General features: G+C 37.4%; 1 long non-coding RNA gene across 1 annotated transcript in view; it reads right to left on the bottom strand.

The window, feature by feature from the left end:
• LOC132667434 (uncharacterized) overlaps nucleotides 1-19,412 on the bottom strand; it is a 500,530-nt gene extending 481,118 nt beyond the window's left edge. The window contains exon 1 of the long non-coding RNA XR_013555415.2: nucleotides 19,328-19,412. This is a non-coding gene — a long non-coding RNA (uncharacterized LOC132667434). The remainder of the gene's footprint in view (nucleotides 1-19,327) is intronic.
• Nucleotides 19,413-21,924: the final 2,512 nt, after the last annotated feature.

A 21,924-nucleotide genomic window follows, 5' to 3' on the forward strand; every position in this document is an offset into this window, starting at 1 on the left:
AGGGAGTTGAGAGGTGTCATTAAGGTTTCTAAGCACACTTGAACGGACTCTTCTGATAACCTTTACCTACCAAATCAGGCATGAAAACCACACTGAACAACGGCTAAGACACTTCCTACTTTCCTCTTGACCCCTGACTGTAAGGAGCTTGATTATTTGTTCTAAGCCATATGCAGTTCAGTATATACAAGAGGCCTGCTAAACAACAGTTTAGCAGTTGGGCTACTCTTTTAAAGCTCATGCAGGTCCTCACTGTAAATGTAAAACAGCTTGGATCAAATTGCATAGTTGGTTCCACATGGAGATGAGTGAATGATGTGTTCCTAGGAATAGAAGCCCTCGGACAAACAGTGTTAATCGGTCTCACCACCGAGCAGTTGGTGACAATAACAGAGTTAATTTTAAAGAAGGGGAAATTAAATAGTGGTTGCAATAGTGTTAGCCACTCTTAATTATTGTGATGGCAAATTATGAACAATTTCCTGTCACTTTCTCTTCTAAAGCAATTATTGATGTTTGCCTTATGGCTGAACTGTGCTGAAAACTCTCTAAGCAGGAGGCTGTCTGATTCAATGCTTTGTGGGCTCATATTCAGAAAACCATTTGGCCTGCAAAGTTGCTGGATTATCTGTAAACACAGTGAAAGGAGACAGTGATTGCATGAAGCAGAGGGAATGCTCCTGAATGCCAATAAGGCAAATGTCATGACAGGAACACAAAGCCAACATTCCATGTGACCTTTTAGATAGAAACCAATTTACTTTGGTACCATCTCAAACAGAAAATTATGGTGTAATTCCTCATGTCAATACATAATTTATTTTGTAATAAATAACTACCCGCATATTTATGGAGCGCCTCTCCCCTGGTTTTTATGATGCTCTCAGGCACACTCTCTCTCCAGCACACTGCCACGGAATCACTGCAAAGCTTTCTGTTTTTAAGGCTGTTCTCTTCACTAAGCATGGTGATGACTGAGGAAAACATTATAGGATTAAAAGCCACTTTCTAGCCCTGCAAAGAAACCTAAGTTATTTATTTTCTTATTTGCAAATTAGCTAACATCAGGTTGAAGGATTCGTGAGAACAAGTTTTAAAAAAAATCAGCGAGATGCAGCATTAAGCCTAGTCTAAAGAACATTTCCTAATAAAGGAAAGCCTCTGCATTTAAAGCCGCATAAAAATCAGGCAGTGAATCAACAAAGAAGGCGAATTCCGAATTCCGTCTCACCCCATGCTTCCAGCCCTTTAAATGCATCTGCTTCTTTGTGGGAGGTCTAGGGATGAGGGCTGCCTCCCAAAGTCACCTCCTTCTCTGCCTTTACAATGCAAATAGAGTGAGTTCTTGAGTAGTCTGCCCTTTCCCCTCCAGGTCAGCACTTTGAATCTCTCCTAGGCTGGCACTGACAGAAGACTCTCCCCAGCTGACAGCTGGTCACTGACCTAGCTGAAAGCAGTTGGTGGTCTTCCCTGAGCCTTGAGCCACAGGTCACCTCATCACTGGCCGAGCGATCACAGCAAGCAGTTAGCGGTCTCCTTACATGGCCTCTGTCAAGGGCAAGGGAGGCACAGGGAGAGGGGAGCAGCCTGCAGGCACTGCCAGCACACCCCCTCATTGATTAGGCTGAATCACATTCTTGGATAACTTAGCCACGTGAGTGGCTAAGTTCTAGCATCTTTAACAAATTTCAGAAAAAATGGGAAATGAGGGTAACTCACAAGACAGAAAATAAAGAACAGTGTAATGTTGCTTAAAAACAGACCACTTTCATATTTTGGGCTTCTAAATATCTGTTTTTAGACCATTTTGATATTAATGATTATAAACATTTGCTTACAATGTGGATTCCCTCCCTGGCTAACTTCTATAGCTTAATTACACAAAGCAGTGGCAAAGTTAACATGAGACACCACAACCATTTCTCTGCAAATTTTCCACCGTGCCATACAATACACCTGCTAATACACACATGTCCCAAACCAAACACACACACTTCCTTGGCTTCACAGGAGAGGCAGGAGCCCACAATGTGCAGAAAGTAAGGGCTCAGATTCAAATACAACATATTGAGAAACAGAAATCAATACCCAGTGAAGGTTTTACATAGCACTCGTATTATTTTTAATGAGTTGCTGTATAGAATTACCACAAATGAATGGAATCCAGGATTCTCTGAGGGCTAACTGGCCTAATTCTGCCAAAATGCCAACAGAATAGCTTCTGTTCCATTGGGAAAACATATGCTAAAACCTAGATCAATGAATCAATAATAACATATTGGCCATCTAATAGGTGCCCAGCAGAAAGACTTCTATTACATGTTTAGAGAAAATATTTTTGAATACATAGTCATCTCCACATCAAAAATGCCTTATCCAAATAGATACTGAAAACACATTTCAGATACAATCTTCAGGGTTGTCAATTTACCCAGGGTAAATAGTATAAGTCTTTGTGATTGTTTTGTCAAATAAGAACCAATCATAACATTTACTTCCTGGAAGTTAAAGCTTTTGAAAGCCCCTGTCAAGGTATATAGACAAAAATGCATGTATATACATCCTTTCTTATAGGATGTTAGAAAGAATAAGATTTAGGTGATATAGCATTTAACAAGTACAGTGATATTGTTTAAAGAAATAAATAAATTTAGCATTAGAGATTAAGAAGATAAAACCAAATCCTTACACATCAAAGGTTTCCTATTATTTTCACACATTGGATTGGAAGGGAGGCTACAGGTTTTCCTGTTGTCTTCATATTTGGAGGGTTACTTCTAGAAAATAATGGCTGACTATTCTTCATCACTACTGAAGACACAATTAGATAAAATTGGCTTATGCTAACACAGGAGGGATTCAGGTAGCTAACAGCAATCTGTACATACATGACCTCAAAGATCACTTGGTTCAATCGTTGAACATACACAAGTGAAAAAACTGAGCCCAAAAAGCCTAGGACTAGCACAAAGGTGTGCTACTAAAACAAACATTTATTATCCCAGTTTCTGAGTCAGGAATAGGGTGACAATTTGTCTGGGTACCTGGGTACCTGGGTCAAGGCATCTCATGAGGTTGCAGTTTAGCCAAACTACCAGCCAAGGCCACAGTTTCATTTGAAGATTCAATTGAACAAGGGGCTGGTGAGGTGGAGAGAAGAGCCATCCACTTCCAAATCCTGATTATTGGCAGGCCTCGATTCCTTGTCACACGGGCTGCTATCTCACAAAATGGCAGGTTGCTTTCCCCAGATGAAGTGATCCAAGAGAGAGCAAAGAGCTCCAACATGGGAACCACAGTGTTTAGTTTAGTTTAGTTTAGTTTAGTTTAATTTAGTTTAGTTTAGTTTTGTTTATGACCTAATATTAGAAGTGATATTCCTCCATTTTCACTATATAGTCTTCATTAGAAGCAAGTCACTAGGTTCAGCCCATGCTCAAGGGGAATGGGTTAGACAAAGGCATGAATATGGCAAAGTAAAGATACTTGGGGGACATCTTAGAGGCTGCCTACCACTGCTATGACCACAATCTACATCTTATTTCTAAACAAGAGTTCTTTCCACTACCCTATGCTGAAATGTAATGGATAATTTCCTGTTATTAAAGGTTACTAAACATTGTACAGGGTATTTTAGAAGACTGTAGGATCTCCATTTCTGAATGACTTTTATAATAGGACATTCTTCCACCTATTTGAGAAGGTTCAATTTTAAAGTCTCTGAAAGAGAAGAAGTACAATGTATACAGTGTGGTACAGACTGGGATTTGAGTAGCTATCCAGTTGACTAATTAACTAGGCGAGGCAACTAATTTTGTTTTCTCAGCCTACTTTCTTTACCTCCAAAGTCAGAAATGGGACTAAGTTTCTAGGTTCACTTCAAACTGCAGCAAGTAATATGTCTCAAATTCTGTTACAGCTTTGAAAAGAAAAGACTCTCATATCTGGTCTTATGTCAGGATTAACCCCACCTATAAGTAAATTAAATGACTATCCCAAGGATTTTACATAGAGGCAAAGAAAGAACAGTGTTCTGCACCAAAATATTTCTCTCTCTAGTTTGAATTTCTATATTAGATACTCTTTTCTATTTGTTATTAAAAGCTTCTGCTAAAATGCAAATGTGTTATCTGGAATAACAAATTAAACTATCATCCCAAATTAATTTTAACTGAATTTGTTTTTCTTGTTAAATAACATATCAGCTGGCAAGGATCCAGAGAATAGAGAAACAAGTAACTTTTAATGAAACTGGATTTTTTTTCCAAAAGAGTTTTAAGGTTTAGAAAAACAGACTCAGAGGAAGCTGAGTATTAAGGAATGAGGAGTGGCCAATATCAACAATAAAATGAATAGGCACATAAAATAATGAACACAAATCTAGAGGTAATAAAACTACCAACATAGGCAGACTTCTGAGAACACCACAGCACTTCAATCCTTCTAAGTAGAAGGTCTTTATCTTAAACCCACTCCCATATTCACAATTTACCTTTACCAAAATATTCGTCCTCTTGGCCTCAGATACCTCTTCTCACTGTCACCCCTCAGATGTTGTCTTTACCTCTCTAGCTATAGACTATCAACTCATTTTCTCCACTGCTTACTCTCCAGGCATACAATCCCTCATGCCTTACTTGCATTCTTCTTCATTTTAGATCCTAAAATTGGTTTGCAAAGTAGTCCCTTGCACTTCTTTGCACTTCTCTCAGCTCCCCATCTCTCATCACACTTCCAAAAAAGAAAAAAGAAACATAAATAGAAAGAAAAAGAAAAAAACAACTCCAAATGAACCCAACTGTCTAACTTGGCCATGCCTATACCTATATAGTTGAATGATACTAGAGGAAACAAAATATTGGCCATGTTAGCTTCACTATAAATTCATCATGACCAAAATGAACAATCAGTCCCGCCAAGCCAGCCAGCTTTCTGTACCTTTGGACACTCCAAATACCCTTCTAGTCTTAGGAACTTTGAATATGCAGGTCTCTCTGTCTAGAACTTGCCTACCATTGGCAACAACTTTTCACCCTTCAAATTTTAGTCTGAACATCACTATCTGAAGGACGGTTTTCCTGACTATATGTATACATCATTTACAACATTGTTTACATCCTTTATCATTCTTAATCACAATTAGTAATTTACATATTTGCTTGGTTGTTATCTATTTATCATTTGTGTTCCACTCTCGACTAGAAACTTTATGGAAGCCTAGGACTACGATTTGTTAACCATGTGTACATTGGCTAGGACATAGTAGATGTTCAGTAGATACTTGTTGAATGAACAAATTAATGCACAGTCTTTATCTTTTTGGCCAAAAATGGCCCTATCTACATGTCTTCAGAATTCTTGAAGCTTCTCTCCTTCCATTTGTTTCTTTACTCAATGAGTATTCTTTTAAACACAGACATTACTAATGGAAACTGTGGCACAGACTTTGCTTCAGTAGCATAAATGGCATCAGCAGCTGACATGGTTCCCACTGTTGCCAGTGGCAACAATTAAATTAGGTATATAAAGCCTGACACAAGAGCTGTAGCATCCATTCAGTAAAATAACCATTCAGCCTTTCAGCAAACATAACAGTGACCTGGGTGACTGTGCTTTTAGTACATAAGCAAGTACTGAGCATTGTCCTATCTGAGACAAGGCATTAACACAGCTCCTGACTCCTATTTCCATTGTTGCTTAAAAGGGTTGCCTAATTAATTGATTTTATTGAATCTCTACCAATGTATATTTGTTCCTTGGTAAGCTAATGAAAAAAGCGGAGCTACTTTTGTGAAAAGCAAGAAAGGGGTTGTGGACGTTCTGTTGTATGCTACATATCATTGTGAATAAAAGTATAGTTGGCATGGTTATTGACTGCATAATGCCAAGGAACAGACACAAGCACATCTGTAGATCTGTGTGTTAAAAGAATGGCATTTTATCTGAACCAGCAGACTATTCTCACCACCTTACATCTGTATATGCCCTCACTCTCTCCTGACCACAATGGCAGCACACACTTTATAAAACCAAAGACCCAGTATAGTAAGTACACTTTTAGAAAAGTAGGCAAGTCTCAGGAATACAGCAACTAGTACAGGTATAATCCTCCACAGCTACTACACAATGTCTGACAACTTACCTCATTTGATGCTCAAAAAAAAAAAAAGCTTATGTACACATTATTAAGCCTATTTTGCAGATGAGGAACTTAAGTCTCAAGAAATGATGGCCCACTTGATTTTACACAGCTAGAGAGCCCAAGCCAACACTCTCTGAGTACAAAATCTGTCATATAGTTAAGTAACCCAGGCAAGAAAATAAACAGGCCTAACCTAAAGCAATAGACACAGAAACGGCAACAAAGATAAAAGTATAGACTTGAGAGCAATTCATAGAATTGTAGGAACTTTGCCTGATTTAAGGTAGAGTGTGGGAAAAATGGTTTCTGACCCAGGTAAATAGACAGAAATGTCATTCCCCAAAATAGAGAGGAAAGAAGAACATATTTAGGCAGGTGGAAAGCAGAGGAGAAGGGGAGAGATAAAGTGACATATTTAGGTTGGAAAAGTTGAACAGGTGATGCTTCTGGTGTTGGTATGTGGAAGCAGGGTTACATGTTACATGCAGGAGTCTAGCTAACAAGAAAGGTATAAACAAGGAGATCGACAATGCATACTGCTGTCAAATAATGAAGTAAAAATTGATTTGAGTTTTTGCTGGAATTTGCAACGGGGATTGCTAATCTCCTAGAAGAAAGGAATTTCACTAACTTAGAGGTACAATCCAGTTGTCATAAAACAAAGAGGTGAGTACCAGGAGGGCAGACTAGTTTCCCAATACTTTTGGCTACAAAGAGAAAATGTACTGAATGTGTAACATCTAGAAAGACACGTAGGGCTAAAAAGAAGGATGGTTTGTTTTTTGTTAATTCTTTATTTCAAAATAAATTGGGACTTCCGCAAAAGCTATAAAAACAGCACAAAGTATTTCCACATACTCTTCACCCAGATTCTCCCAATGTTAACTTCTTATATTTGCTTTATTGTGTGTGCATGTGTGTGTGTGTATGTGTGTGTGTGTGTGTGTGTGTGTGTATGTGTGTATTTAAGATTTCTGAGCCATATAAGAGTAGGTTGTAGACATGATTCCCCTTTAATCCTAACATCCTAAAACTCTCAGTATATGCTTACTAAAAAACAATAACATTCTATTGCATAACCACAGTACAACCATCAAATTGGGACATTAACACTAACACAGCTCTGATGAAAGTGACATCATCAAAACGGTGGCATAGGAATTCTAGCATTTGTAGCTCCCAGAAACATCAATTTGAAAAACTATCTGCATGCAAAAATACCTTCACAAGAGCCAAGGACTCCAGGTGAGGGATACAGTACCTGCTTGAAGCACAGAAATAAGAAAAGATGCATTGAAAAAGGTAAAGAAACATACATTCACATTACCCCCAATAACCCTCCCCAAGCACAGGCACCCAGTGCAGAAAAAAGACACTCTCCTTGTGGGAAGAAAATGAAGTCAGTGTCCAACTTCACCATGAACCTCAGAGCCAGTCCACCCCAGCACCACCCTGAAACCCATGGCCCCAGGGGGCTTCTGTGGCCCCAAGTCCACAATCAACCCCTGTGAATGTCGGCTCAAGACACTCATGGATCAAACACCAGAACCAGGCGCTCTACTACAGACCCAGGCTTTTGACACACTCCAGTACCAGGCTGGCTCTGTTGGCCCCAGATCCCCAACCCACCCCAACACCAGGTCAGCTCTGCAGCCCAGCCTCAAGGGTGGTTCCCACAGATCTAGGCAACTGGCCTGCCCCTATGCCAGAATGACTCCCATAGACCCTATCTCCAGGCCAGTGCCTGAGGCTTCACATTACAGCTCAACTCCCAAAACCCCAGGCTCCAGTATCACCCTAGTTCCAGGCCTGTTCCCATGGCCCCAGCTTCTAGGCAGGCTCCACAATAACAGGCCCATTCCAGAATCTCTGGACTAGCTGACTGATGATGGCCTTTGCCTGCCAAAGCCAGTCTGTAAAGACTGGAAGAGGTACCTACTTTCTCAAATACACAAATACACCAATGCAAAACCACACTGATCATGAACATTCAAGGAAACATGAAATCATCAAAGAAAACTAATAAAACTCCAATAACCGACCATAAGGAAGTAAAAATCTATGAATTGTCTGACCAAGGTTCTAAAATAACCCCCTTAAAGGAATTCAGTGAACTATAAGAAAACACATATAGATGAAATTAGTAAAACAATTCATGCAAAAAAAGGATAAATTCAAAAAAGAAACAGAAATCATTAAAAACAAACAAAACAAAAAACCAGAAATCCTAGAGTTGAATAATATAAGGACTACATTGAAGAATGCAATAAAGTTCTTCAATAACAAACTCAACCAAGCAGAAGAAAGGATTAGTGAACCTCAAGATTGGTCATTTGAAGTCATCAAATGACCAAAGAGAAAAAAAAAAGGGGGGGGGGGGGGAGGGAGTTCGAAAACAGTGATGAAAGCCTGCATAAAGTATGGGATACCATTAAAGGAAACAATCTACACATTATTGGAGTTCCAGAAGGAGAATAGAGGGAGAAAGCAGCAGAAAACTTATTTAAAGAAATAATGGCTGAAACTTCTCAAATATGGGGAGAGATTTGGATACCCAAGTCCATAAAGCTCATAGGTCACCAAACAAAATCAACTAAAGAGAACATCTCTGGAACACATCCAAGTTCATGAACACAAGCTGGGGAGGGGCAGAGAGAGAGGGAGACACAGAATCCAAAGCAGGGTCCAGGCTCAAATTCATGAGCCATGAGATCATGACCTGAGCAGAAGTTGGACACTTAACCAACTGAGCCACCCAGCTGCCCTGAGCATCCAATTCTTTATTTGGGCTCTCATGATCCCAGGGTCTTGGGACTGAGCCCTACATTGGGCTCCATGCTGAACATGGAGCCTGCTTAAGATTCTCTCTCTCTCTCTGCCCCTCTCCCATGCTTGTTTGCTCTCTTTCTCTCCCCGCCCCCCACCTCTCTCTCTCTCTTAAAAAAACTGTCTAAAATCAAAACACTCAAAAAAAAAATTCTCTCAAGCAAGAGAACCCCCATACGGCTATCAACAGATTTTTCAGTAGAAACCTTTAAGGCCAGGAAAGAGTCAGATGATATTGTCAAAGTGCTGGCAGAAAAAGAAACTGCCAACCAAGAACACCTTACCCATCAAACCTGTCATTCAGGAAAGATAGAGAGATAAAGACTTCCTGAACAAACAAAAGTTGAGGGAATTCATCACCCCTAGACATGCCTTATAAGAAATATTGAGGGGCACCTGGGTGGCTCAGTTGGTTAAGCGTCCGACTTTGGCTCAGGTCATGATCTCATGGTTCGTGAGTTCGAGCCCCACATTGGGCTCTGTGCTCACAGCTCAGAGCCTGGAGCCTTCTTCATATTCTGTGTCTCCCTCTCCCTCTGCCCCTCCCCCAGTCATGCTCTGTCTCTCTCTCTCTCTCAATAATAAATAAACATTAAAAAAAAAGAAATGCTGAAAGGAGTTATTTAAGCTGAAATGAAAGGATGCTAATTAGTAACATAAAAACAATAAAAATATAAAACATAATGGTAAAGGTAAGCATACAGTCAAATTCAGAATACTCTAATCCTATAAAATAGTGGTTAACCACTTAACCCTAGTAGAACAGTGTAAAGGGCAAAAGTATTAAAAATAACTAGAGCTACAATAATTCACTAATGGATATACAACATGAAAAGTGGTAAACTGTGACATCAAGAACATGAAATACGGGGAAGGAGGAGTAAAAATATAGAGTTTTGTATACAATCGAAGTTAAGCTGTTATCAGCTTAAAATATGCTGTTAAATCTGTAAGATGTTTTATGTAAGTCTCATGGTAACCACAAAGCAAAAACCTACAGTAGGTATACAAAAAATAAACAGAAGGAAATCAAACCATACCACTATGGAAAATAATAAATTCAGAAGTAAAGACAGAAGAAGAGGAAGAAAGGAACAAGGGAAATATAAAACAAAAAACAATACAAAGGCATTAGTAGGTTTTTACCTATCAACAATTTCTTTAAAATTTGTAAACTGTTTAAATTCTCCAATCAAAATGCATGGAGACTCTGAATAGCCAAAGAAATCTTGTGAAAGAAAAAGCAGAAGGCATCATACTTCCTGATTTCAAGCTATACTATAAAGCTGAGACCATTAAAACAATATGTTACTGGCATAAAAACAGACACATAGATCAATGGAACAGAATTGAAAGCCCAGAAATAAAGCCATGTGTATACGCTCAACTAATATGTGACAAGGGAGCAAGAATACTAAATGAGGAAAGACTAGTCTCTTCAATAAGTAGTGCAGAGAAAACTGTATATTCACATGCAAATGAAAAAATTGGGCCCCAATTTACACTACTCATAAAAATTAACTGAAAATTTAAAACTTAAATATAAACTCAAAACTATAAAACCTTAGGAGAAAAAATAGGGGAACAACTCCTTTAACTGGTCTTGGCAATGATTTTTTGGATATAACACCTAAAGCATAAGAAATAAAAACAAAAATAAGCAAGTGAGACTACATCAAACTAAAAAGCTTCTGCACAGCAAAGTAAATAATCAACAAAATAAAAACATAACCAATGAAATGGGAGAAAGTATTTGTAAACCATATATATAATATGGGGTTAATATTCTAAATATATAATGAACTCACACAACTCAACAGCAATCATCATCATTATTACCAACCAACTTAAAAATGGGCAAAGGACCTGAATAGACATTTCTCCAAAGAAGACAGAAATTGCCACCATCTGCATGAAAATATGATCAATATCACTAATTATCAGGGGAATGCAAATCAAAACCACAATAAGATATTACCTCATGCCTGCTAGAATGGTTATTATCAAAAAACAAGACACGATAAGTATTAGCAAGGATGTGGAGAAAAGAAGTCCCTGTGCACTGTTGGTGGGAATGTCAATCAGTTCAGCCACTGTGGAAAACAGTATGGAGGTTCCTTTAAAATTTCAAATAGAACTATCACATCATACAGCCATTTCACTTCTGGGTCTATATCCAAAAAAAATGAAATCAGTATCTCAAAGAGATGTCTGCACCCCTGTCTTCAGTGCAGCATTATTCACAATAGCCAAGACATGGAAACAACTTAAGTATCCATCAACAGATGAATAGATAAAGAATATATCACTTTTTTCTTTATTATCACACATATATATATATATACACATATATATATCATATATATACACATGTGTGTGTATATATATATGATATATATATATATATGTATGTATGTATTCACACACACACATACACACACAATGGAATATTATTCAGCTGTTAAAAAAAAAGGAAATCTTGCCATTTGTGACAACATGGATAATCTTAGAGGGCATTATGCTAAGTGAAAAAAACTGTTAACTAATCTTATTGTGGTAATCATTTTGTAATACATACATGTATTGAATCATCACACTGTATACCTTAACTTACATATATTATATATCAATAATATCTCAATAAAGCTGGGGGGGGGACACAAATATGATGTTATTATCTAATCAGCAAGCCTCAAGTAAATTTTTCTCAGTTGTCCCACTTAATGAACTTTTAGCAAAAGAAATCAAGTTTAGTCCAGGCTCCAATCTAAAGTCACATGCTGCTTTTTGTTAGTTGTGTGTCTTTATTCTCCATTAATCTGGGAGCTCCACATTCTTTCTCTTTTATGACCTCGCTATTTGGAAGGCTGATAATCATTTATTTTTGTAGACTGTCATTTATTTAGGTTTGCCTAAGGTTTCCTCACAATTAGATTCAGGTTATGCATTTTTATAGAAAGCCCGCAACAATAAGGTTGTGTCCCTTTCATGGCATCCTATTAGAAAGTGCACACACCTATCTCTCCCACTGCTGGAGATGTTAACTGTGATCATTTAATTAAGTGATGACTGCCAGTTACCTTCTCTGTAAAGTTACTCATTATCTTTTTGTAATTAATAAGTATCTTCTGGGAAAATGCTTTACGTAAATACCCTGTTACTTCTAAAAACATCGGCCCACTGGTTTTTGCATCCATAGATGATCCTTACCTGAAACAACAGGGGAGCTACCAAATTATGAGTTTCTAATTCAATTTTTCTCCTATTTGTCAGCATGTAAGAGAGAGCTTTTTCTTCACTATTTATCCATTTTTTTCAGTTATTTATATAAATCAGTCTGAACTCCTGGCTTTCTTATTTTATTCTGTACATTACTCTATTTATTCTGATGTTCACATTTACCCAGATTTGACCTGTGTAAGCCAAGAGAAAGAAATGTGTCTTAAGAGACCCAGCAGGGATAAAGGATTGAGAAAGGAGTTGAGATAGTACATCATCACTGATGAACCGAGATGCTTGAGAGCAAAAGGTAGTAGCATGAAGAACTTAGGCGGAAGGATAGTTGCTCATAGGAGAAGAGATTACTCATCCCCTAAACTCATAGAAAAGACAGAAACAAGAAAAATAGATAACAGTGCTCAAGAAGTTAAGAAGCTTATGATAATCTCTACATCTTCTGGGAAGTAGGAAGTGAAATGTTTGCTAGAAGTGAAGAGAACGTGGGAGGACGTGATGCCTAATGAGAGCACTGACAGTTTGTGTGACAGTGTTCTGGGAAATGGAGAGGCAGATGGCTAGCAACACACAGGGGAATTGGGGGTCCTTGCAGAGGTCTTATTGTCCTTATTGTCCCCAATCTAGAAAGTTGCCTAGATCTGTTAGAACTATTCCCTGCACCTCTGTCCCCCACCTCCATACTATTCAACAAACTGTAAAAACAATTGCATTCTACACAGTTAAAATATTTTAGGTGAGTGAAATAGAAGTATGAAGGGGAAGGGCACCTGGGTGGCTCAGTCAGTAAAGCATCAGACTTCCGCTCAGGTCATGATCTTGCTGTTTGTGAGGTACAGCCTCTCATCAGGCTCTGTGCTGACAGCTCAGAGCCCGGAGCCTGCTTCAAGTTCTGTTTCTCCCTCTCTCTGCCCCTCCCCTGCTCATGCTCTGTCTGTCTTGGGTCTCTCTCTCTCTCTCTCTCTCTCTCAAAAATAAATAAACATTAAAAAAAATTTTTTTAAGTATGAAGGGGAGAAGTGAGAGTTACAAAAAAATTTTAATAATACAATTATAGCAATGGGATCATGTCATCTGCTCGGCTAGAAAAGGTAATAAAAACAAAAGAAGCTGATAATGAAGTAAAACTGGAGGGTCAAAGTCCTAGGAGTTCAATGAGGTTTGAAAAGAGGCATTTTTCCCTCATGATTCCCTGAGTGCTCCTGATGCATATTACCTTTTGTTTGGAGAATAACAAAGTGGGGTTTCTGGCATCCTGGCAAACTAGAAGGAAGCAGGGAGGAGAGCTGAGGGAGTAAAGTGCCACAGAGAGTCACATTTTATCACCCTGATAGCAAAATGAATTGACAACTGAGTGTTGACACCTATCTCCACATCACCCATGGTGACTCAAGAGACATTCATCACATAGCTGCATTTGGTGTAAGAGGCTGTCAAGACTTGGTATCAGCATACTGAGAGGTAGGTAGTAACTCTGTGGAAACCCAAAGCTATCTTTCCCTCCTCCAGTCCACAAGAGTATGAAAACCTGGCCCTGCCTGTGATGAGATCTTGCCAGAGCACAGCAGAAGCCAGCAGGGGACATTAAGTCCTGGCTCATGGAGCCCCTTCACCCACTTCAGGGGAGCCCCTGAGATCCCCTTCACCAGATCTCAGTTTCTGCCTCCCAAACAGAGGAATGGTTCCCCCAAGGCTATATTATGTGCTATACACATTGTCTCACTGCTCTTCTCAGTCTCTGATCTTCAATTATAATCCACATATCCACTTAGGAGAAAAGATAAAAAATTATTGCAAAGCAAATATAGGAACCCGAAAAGTATACCAACATGGTATAGCCTAATGAAAAGGCAAAGATCACTCACTGTGCAGTGATGCCTGAAAGATAATCTTACTAAACCAAGAATATGATCGTTTGTCCCCATGGTTGTTCCTGAGCTATCTAGAAATGGTTAAACCATGTTGAGTGTACTCTCTTAGTACTCTTCTTGAAAATATGTACAATATTTTTTTTAAGTTTCCATATTAAGGAGTAAACTACAAAAGATATTTGGAGCTTTAAAAAATACAAATTTCAGGGGTGCCTGGGTGGCTCAGTCGGTTGAGCGTCCGACTTCAGCTCAGGTCACGATCTCACGGTTCGTGAGTTTGAGCCCCGCATCAGGCTCTGGGCTGATGGCTCAGAGCCTGGAGCTTGCTTCCGATTCTGTGTCTCCCTCTCTCTCTGCCCCCCCCCCATTCATGCTCTGTCTCTCTCTGTCTCAAAAATAAATAAACATTAAAAAAAATTTTTTTTTAAATATAAATTTCAGTTATTTGTAATAGTCACCTCTGGCGAACACTGAATCTCCTTGGGACCAAAAATAAAAGTAGATAAAAAGAGTTGAATGTAACATTTATTGGACACTTTCCATCATACAAGCACTAACCCAGGTTCTTAAAATGTTTTTTTTTTTTTCTTGTAATTCTAACAGCACCATGAGTGCTATAATGTTCCCAATTTAAGGGCTGAGAAACTAAAGCTTTATGAGGTTAGTCTTCTTGAAAATAACAAAGACAGGGTTCAAACCCAAGCTCTCTGGCCCTAGAAGTTGTTTCCTTAATGACTCCATTACTGCAACAAGCTTCTTTTTAAAAAAGTATTCATCACAAGCAAATTCCAAGATAAAAAAGAACTTATACATGTTTTTAATGTTTTTCACCCCAAATATATTAATAAGTTTGGTATATACAAATTCAGTCTAAATATTTTACTCAGGGGTAACTGTATATACAAGATAGCCAAAAAATATATATTTATGGCATTGTTTATAGCTGTGATATTTTTACATTGACAAACTATTTTATAATTATTTAGGAAAACTGTATTAGTGGACAATGTCATAATCATTGATGATATAAAAGGTATTAGATCAACAAACTTATTTTCTTGGCAAGAACAAGATTAAGTCCTTGATGCACTGATTCAGTGGTTGATCTTAATCAAAGACAGAATCAAAAATGGTGTAGAGAAGATCTTTATTACCTCTTTTCTTTTGGAAAGCAATCTACCAAGGCCTTTGTAAAAAACTGAATGGAAGCAAAATTCTAATTCACTCTGGTTAAATTTTTTATATTCCTTCATATTAATGAAAAGATAAGAAACCATGAATGTTTTGGGCTCAAAGAGATAGTTACTGGTCATTTTTTAAATGCTATATCCATGTTCTGTTTACCAGAATAGATTTCTGTCCTTTTCTCCTTCATAAAACTATAGAGCCCTATAAAATGCAGAGCTACAGAAACTCCTGTGCAGAAACCTGATATTTTCAGTATCTTCCCCCAAATTCTTCTAGTTCATCTCATTTTTGTATTGCAACATTTCTAATATTCTAGTCCCAGCATTTGTAATGATCAGTATAAATTTGCCAAGCTAGAGCACAGAATAGTTTTCAAACATCAATGAACTAAGAAAACTCATTTCACATGTGTGTCAAATATCACAGAATACCAGATACATTACTGGATTATTAGACTGGGGTGAAGGTTGGGGGGGGGGGGGTCATATTACCCAAATCGAAAGTCCTTTTGAGAAAGCTGCTTGATAAGGTAAAAAGCCTTGGCTAAAAACAAAGGTCCCATTTTCCTGATGCCAGAACAATTCTACAGTTCAGAAATGTCAGTAACTAACAACCAAATCAACCGTTGGGGACAGCTAAAGTACACAAAAAAGATAGTTGTGATGAGCACACTTAAACTGATAATTTTGATATTAAATGAATGGTACCACTGGTATTACATAGGATTTTATATTTGATTTTAATTTACGAGGCATTTCAGAAGGGTGGGGGAGGTGCACATGTGTATATGCACTGCATATTTTAATAGATGATCATGATACTATTTAAAGCTAATTTTCTAAGCGTCAGATTTAATCTTAGCATTTTTAAGGAAATTATAATGACCGATGAAATCTCGAGCCCATAAAGCAGTTTGCTGGTTTGCCATAGGAAGCTGTCTTAGAGCAACACCTAGTGGCTCCTTGACCTCTTCAAATGAACACTCTGGGATCAGGAAGGAGCAAAATAAAGGCTTCCTTTTAAGAAATTTTAAATAAGATGTATATATTTAGAATAATGTACACTCTTTGCTTTTTCATGCCTGTTTAAAGTTCTGTTTAGTTTCTATTTGGCACAAGTTTCACCCAAAATGCTGACTTCTATTCATCTGGTGATTCTATCACATGGTCAAAGAGAGTCTACTTGGTTGCAATATCCAAAAAAGCATAGATATTTTGCACAAAGACATTATCCTATAACCAAAAATAACTCCATGAAAAGCTGTTCATAAAAAGAGGCTAACTATAAATTTCAAATAACATATGTAACTGCTACAGAAAGATTCCGTAAGGCTTTTTTTTTTCAAATCATTGAAAACCAGGAGGTTAATTTGAGCCAACATATTTTTATACGTGGATCTTTGAAAATTATTGTGCTCATTTTATGTATTATGCAAGAGGATTCAGAAACAAGCCTTAAAATTCTGTGAAAATCTTCTACCCTTCAGAATGTGGTGGTGAGTTTACAATTCTTTTTTTGTCAGGTGTGATATTGAAATCCCTTCACCTCTTGCAATAATATAATCACAAATGGGGAAATTCTACCATAATCATTTGCAGTGTCTGTGGAGGTCTGCAAGATCACAATCTTCAAATTGATTCAAGAAATGTTGACATTTATACCATTCCCTGGTCATGTTATAATCATTGTCAGCAGCATGAATTTGTGAGGTTTTTATTTTATGTTCTTGTCAAAAATCTCTGTCGCAGAAATGAGACTGAAAAAGTTTAATGCTTTATGTGCTCGCTGAGAGATGATAATAACCCCGGCTTCTCTGACCTCCGCGGTGTTTCAAAATTTAGTGGCTGGTTAGTTCTCCTCACTCCTTTTGCAGCCTCAGCAGCCTGAGAAGCCAAATCATCAACCAATCGAAATGCAGAGTATAAAAATGGTTCAGAGCATTCTCTCCTTCTAGAAACCAGGCTTGCAGCACATCTCTGATCTCTCCGTAGAAAGGAGGGTTATGTGAGGCATATAATTTAAACCTTCCCTAATGACACTTTAAATAAATGGATGGCAAGCAACGTTAGCACTTATAACAAAAACGTTAAAATGTTCAATGGGCTTCACAATCAAGATAACTGATGTTAAAACCAGAGGTGTTCAAAAACAAGTACAGTTAAAAATTATGTATCACCAAAATTCACTACAGTACCTTCCAAAGTGTGGCCCCGCCAGAAGTGTTTTCCGTCTCTCTTCATTTATCTCAGCTGTTTTTCCCCCAACTATTGTTTAGCTAAAATACCAATGCCAGGATCCCAGATTTAGCATTTGGACAAAGAGAGTAACTGTAGAGACTCAGCTTTACATTAGCATGTGCTGTTGGAAGACACTACCTACATCATTAAGGAATTCCTATGGGAATATTTTATACTTTCCAACATCATCTTGTTATCCCTAAATGCAGAAAAGGGAAGCTTCCATTCCCAGGATTCTTCCATCCAGGACTGCAGGTGAACACTCTCTGCTGCCTACCTAAATCCATCTCATTGCACTGATTCAAGGGCGTCCTTTTAACACTGTAATAGGCTGTTTGAGGCTCAAAACAGGTGAGTGTATTCTATTAGTCTACAAAAAAATCAATTAAAAACAATTTCAGGAAGTGAAATAAAAAATCAAAATTTTCCACAAATTCTTTCGTTCATTAGAACGAGTCATTAGTTTAACTACATAAAGACAAAAATCAAGATTTCGTTCTCACAGTCAATTACACTGTAGGTGTCACTTGTGCTGGTGCTGTTTGCCTTCTACTCTCTGTGGAAGCTATATCTGCCTCTATACCAACATATTTTTTAATATCATTACTTGTGACTCAAATATGAAAGCATTTTGATTGTAATGTAAGTCTAACTGGTAAATAATATGAGTCTCCATCTCACTTGCTATAGCCTGCAAATAGTATATTTCACCCTGTTATTTTCATTTATGCCACCAACTTCAGCATATGATTTATAAGTTTAAAAAACAAGGTGTCAGTACAACTGGAATGTTAATATCCTTATTATACACATACTACTTAAAATCAGTGTCAGTACTTGGTTACACTACAAGATGATGTACTCTGGAACAATATGTATAACATTGAGAGAATTAAGCCTATTTAAAAGACCCAAATGAGTTTAGTATTCTGCATTTAGAGAAGCCCTAGTAAAATAGCTGAAAGAAACACCAAATGGTCCTAAAAAACATCTATTGAATTCATACTCTCCAGGCAATGCTTACTAAAATGTAGAATTTCATCAGTTCTGAATTGAAAAGATTGATCTGCTTGTCATGTTGAATAGACTCTAAAAGTAGTTTAAGCAACAATTGACCCTGAGCACAGAACCAGCCGAGTCTTCTGGGCTTCGGCCTGAAGGCAGCTCCAGATTTCTAAGATAACTGAAATTGTCTCTGTTGTGAAAAACAGCAAAGCAGCTCACAGCAGACTGAAATGCTCAAGAGGATTTTCATAATTACAGCTAAGAGAAATGAGATTTACTGGAAGCTGCATTTACATCAGTACTGCTGTGTCTTTCCTCACAATTCCTTACACTTAAAAAAAATCAATTCCATCCACTTTTCATAATTCCATTTGCTTCCTTTTTTCTTCTGAATATCAGCCCACTGAATTTAAGCCATATTACAAAAGGCAACTGTGAAATTTTTTATTAGTGATTAATCTGTTTCCACTATTGATTTGTAATTTTTGTCAGATATTTCACACTTCATTCATCACAAAGACACAGGAATTTGCCAGAACTCACACATTTTAGCTACTAAGAAAATGTACAGGTGAGATTCAAAGTAGAACAGGTATAACAATAATGATATAATAATGCAAAAACATATTCTCTAAATGAATAATATTCCACATGAGCTATGAAAAAGATATGAGCTGAATACTAAAATGTACCATCATGACACGTCAATAAATATTATGTTAAGAACTTAACATACTGTTACATTCCTTTATAATAATAACTCACATTCCTCTTTGTCTGGTCAAGGACCAACTGCTCTTTTAGCTCCTTATAAAAGGACTTACATGTTCTCTAATTGAGCTCCTGGGGTGAAGGGAGGGAGAGAAGGAACCATGCAGCCATTGTGAGCGGACTAACATCACTGCTGACCTGTTGCCTCACCTGGCTAGTGTGAAGCAACAGCCAGGCTTGCAACTGATTACCTTCCCTGGACCCTCCTTCAGCTTAAGGCCATGACAAAGTCCCAGCTTGTTGAGGACACATTCACCACTAAGGTCAGAAGCAACAAGAGCAAACAAGGGATTGCATCTCATGTTTGTGGGTTCCAGCCTGTTTGTGATCTTGCCTTCCTAGCTGCCTACCCTATGGACTTCAAGCCCAGCATCAGATACAGAGACAACAGCCTTACAGACACCGTTTAACCCGTCCCACAATCCTGCCAGTCAGTTCCCTGTAACAAACATATAAAATTATACATCTATATTATATTTACACATGTTATATGTATACATAAAGACTTACATATTCTGCTTCTGTGGTTAAATCCTGACAAATACAGAATTTGGTTTTTAAAAATGTAAGTGTTTGAAAAACCTTGTCCAGATAAGTATTTGTTGTTGAATATTTTAGTGACATTTAAATCTTGGAATAATTTCATGTTCACACTCCACAGGATTCCTGAGGTTTTCAAGACTGGCTCTTTTCACATTCACTGAGACCCCAAGAGTCATATTATAGCCATGATTCACAGACTGGGGCACTCATGTTTGAACATATGTGATTTTTAAGGGAAAAAGAGGCTTTCGAGAATATCTGAGCACATAATGGAAGTAACAGCTCCAAGGACAGAAACACATCAGGAGTGAAGGATAGGCCCACCCTTGTGGTACTGGAGATCAGTTAAGCAAGAAAAATTGTAGCTGACTGAGTCTCATTCTGAGCTCTTTTCGTTCCTTATATAGTAATTAGGTGGTAAATATTAGAAGACAAGACAAATGCCACCATCTAGTAAAAAGTTACAGAAAACATACAAGAAGATAAATCTACATTTTCAACATCCTGCTTTGGATAGGAATAATTGTTATTTTTCCTTCAGAGTACAGCAAACTGGTTCATTTTTATAAGTATCAGTTAGGGACATTAGCTTGATTTCTACCAAAAGGCAATAATGTTCCACTAAATCACAATGATGTTTCAGACCCCAACAGCAGCAACCATAGTCTTTTCTATACCTGTCATTTTTCTAGGAGTTTATAACTTGGCAGTGATACTTCTGGCATTCTGGTTTTTAAATTCAGTAGCAATTGTTCTCCAACTGTTTTGTAATTTATTTTCAAAAATTATATTTGCTGAATTTTAGTTTTACACAAGTTAAACAGAAAGCAATTTTATTCAATATGGCTCAAGCCCAGAAAAATTCTGTGTAAACAATGTTTTGAGAATTTTACTGCTCTGATTAAACCATTCCATAAACTAAATTGAGCCAGGCATATTTCAGAGAAAAAAATGTCCTCCTCCCCCAAATTTAATTTTCCTTTTTTTGTTTGGAACACATCTTATTGCATCATAGATAAATTTCATTTTAGACTGCATCTAATTCTTAGGCATGCAGCTAGCTGTCCTTTCAAACATCTTTCCATCTTCTTCCTTATTAGATTATTATACTATCATAAACTCTTGGTCATACCACTACAAAATGACTCCTACAATCCACAATGCTGCTGTTATCCTGATTAAAAAGAAAATCTGAGGAATCGAAGTTTACTTGTGACTCTAATGCACTAACAATCAATCAAGCTTATCTCATTTTTGACCAATTTTATTAGAATTCTAAACCAACATGACTACACTGAAGCTGAGTTTATTTTATATTCTACTTTTTCCACTAGTCAATTTTATTGTAAATATATCTTTCTGACATTTCTGTAATAAAGAAGGCTCTACCTGGAGAGGCAGTTTATCCAAATTCAAACTAGACGATTGTTCATCTTACATTGCGGGGCACAGCCTCTGCATTATTAAATTGCAGCATTTTTTTTCCAACATACTTAGCATTTATGCTACAGAAGTTCAGACTGTTCTTTTAAGAAAAAGAAATTATTCTTCAATGTCAGCCAACAACAAAGTAAAACTACAAAAATCTATTAAAATAAAAAATAAACAAGTAGTGATATTAAAGATAAAGAGGAAATGTTGAGTCATTATTTAGTCATTTTGATATGAGGGTATTAGTATCCAAATATCATTAAACTACTAGGAAATACAGCAAGTATTAATTCTCAGCATTTTCTAGTGTCCTACCTACTACTTTGTTTTTAATAATAGTTGAGGAACAATCTGATATTTGAAAAGCCTGAGTTCTTCTAAAGAACTCATTTTTTCTTTTAATGATTTAATGCTCATCTCCCCATAAGGAGAAAAAACATGGATCTTCTGTATTAGGGGCACCTTGGTAGCTTGGTCATTTGGGTGCCTGACCCTTGATTTCAGCCCAGGTCATGATCTCACGGTTTGGTGTGTGAAATCAAGTCCCAAGTCTGTTCTGTACTGATATTGTGGAGGCTGCTTGTGATTTTCTCTCTCCTCTCTCTCTGCCCCTCCCCAGCTCAATTTCTGTCTCTCAAAATAAATAAATAAGCATTTAAAAAAAAAAGAAATGGAA

Source organism: Panthera onca, chromosome B2, assembly GCF_046562875.1.
Source record: "Panthera onca isolate mPanOnc1 chromosome B2, mPanOnc1 haplotype 2, whole genome shotgun sequence".
Lineage (NCBI taxonomy): Eukaryota > Metazoa > Chordata > Mammalia > Carnivora > Felidae > Panthera > Panthera onca.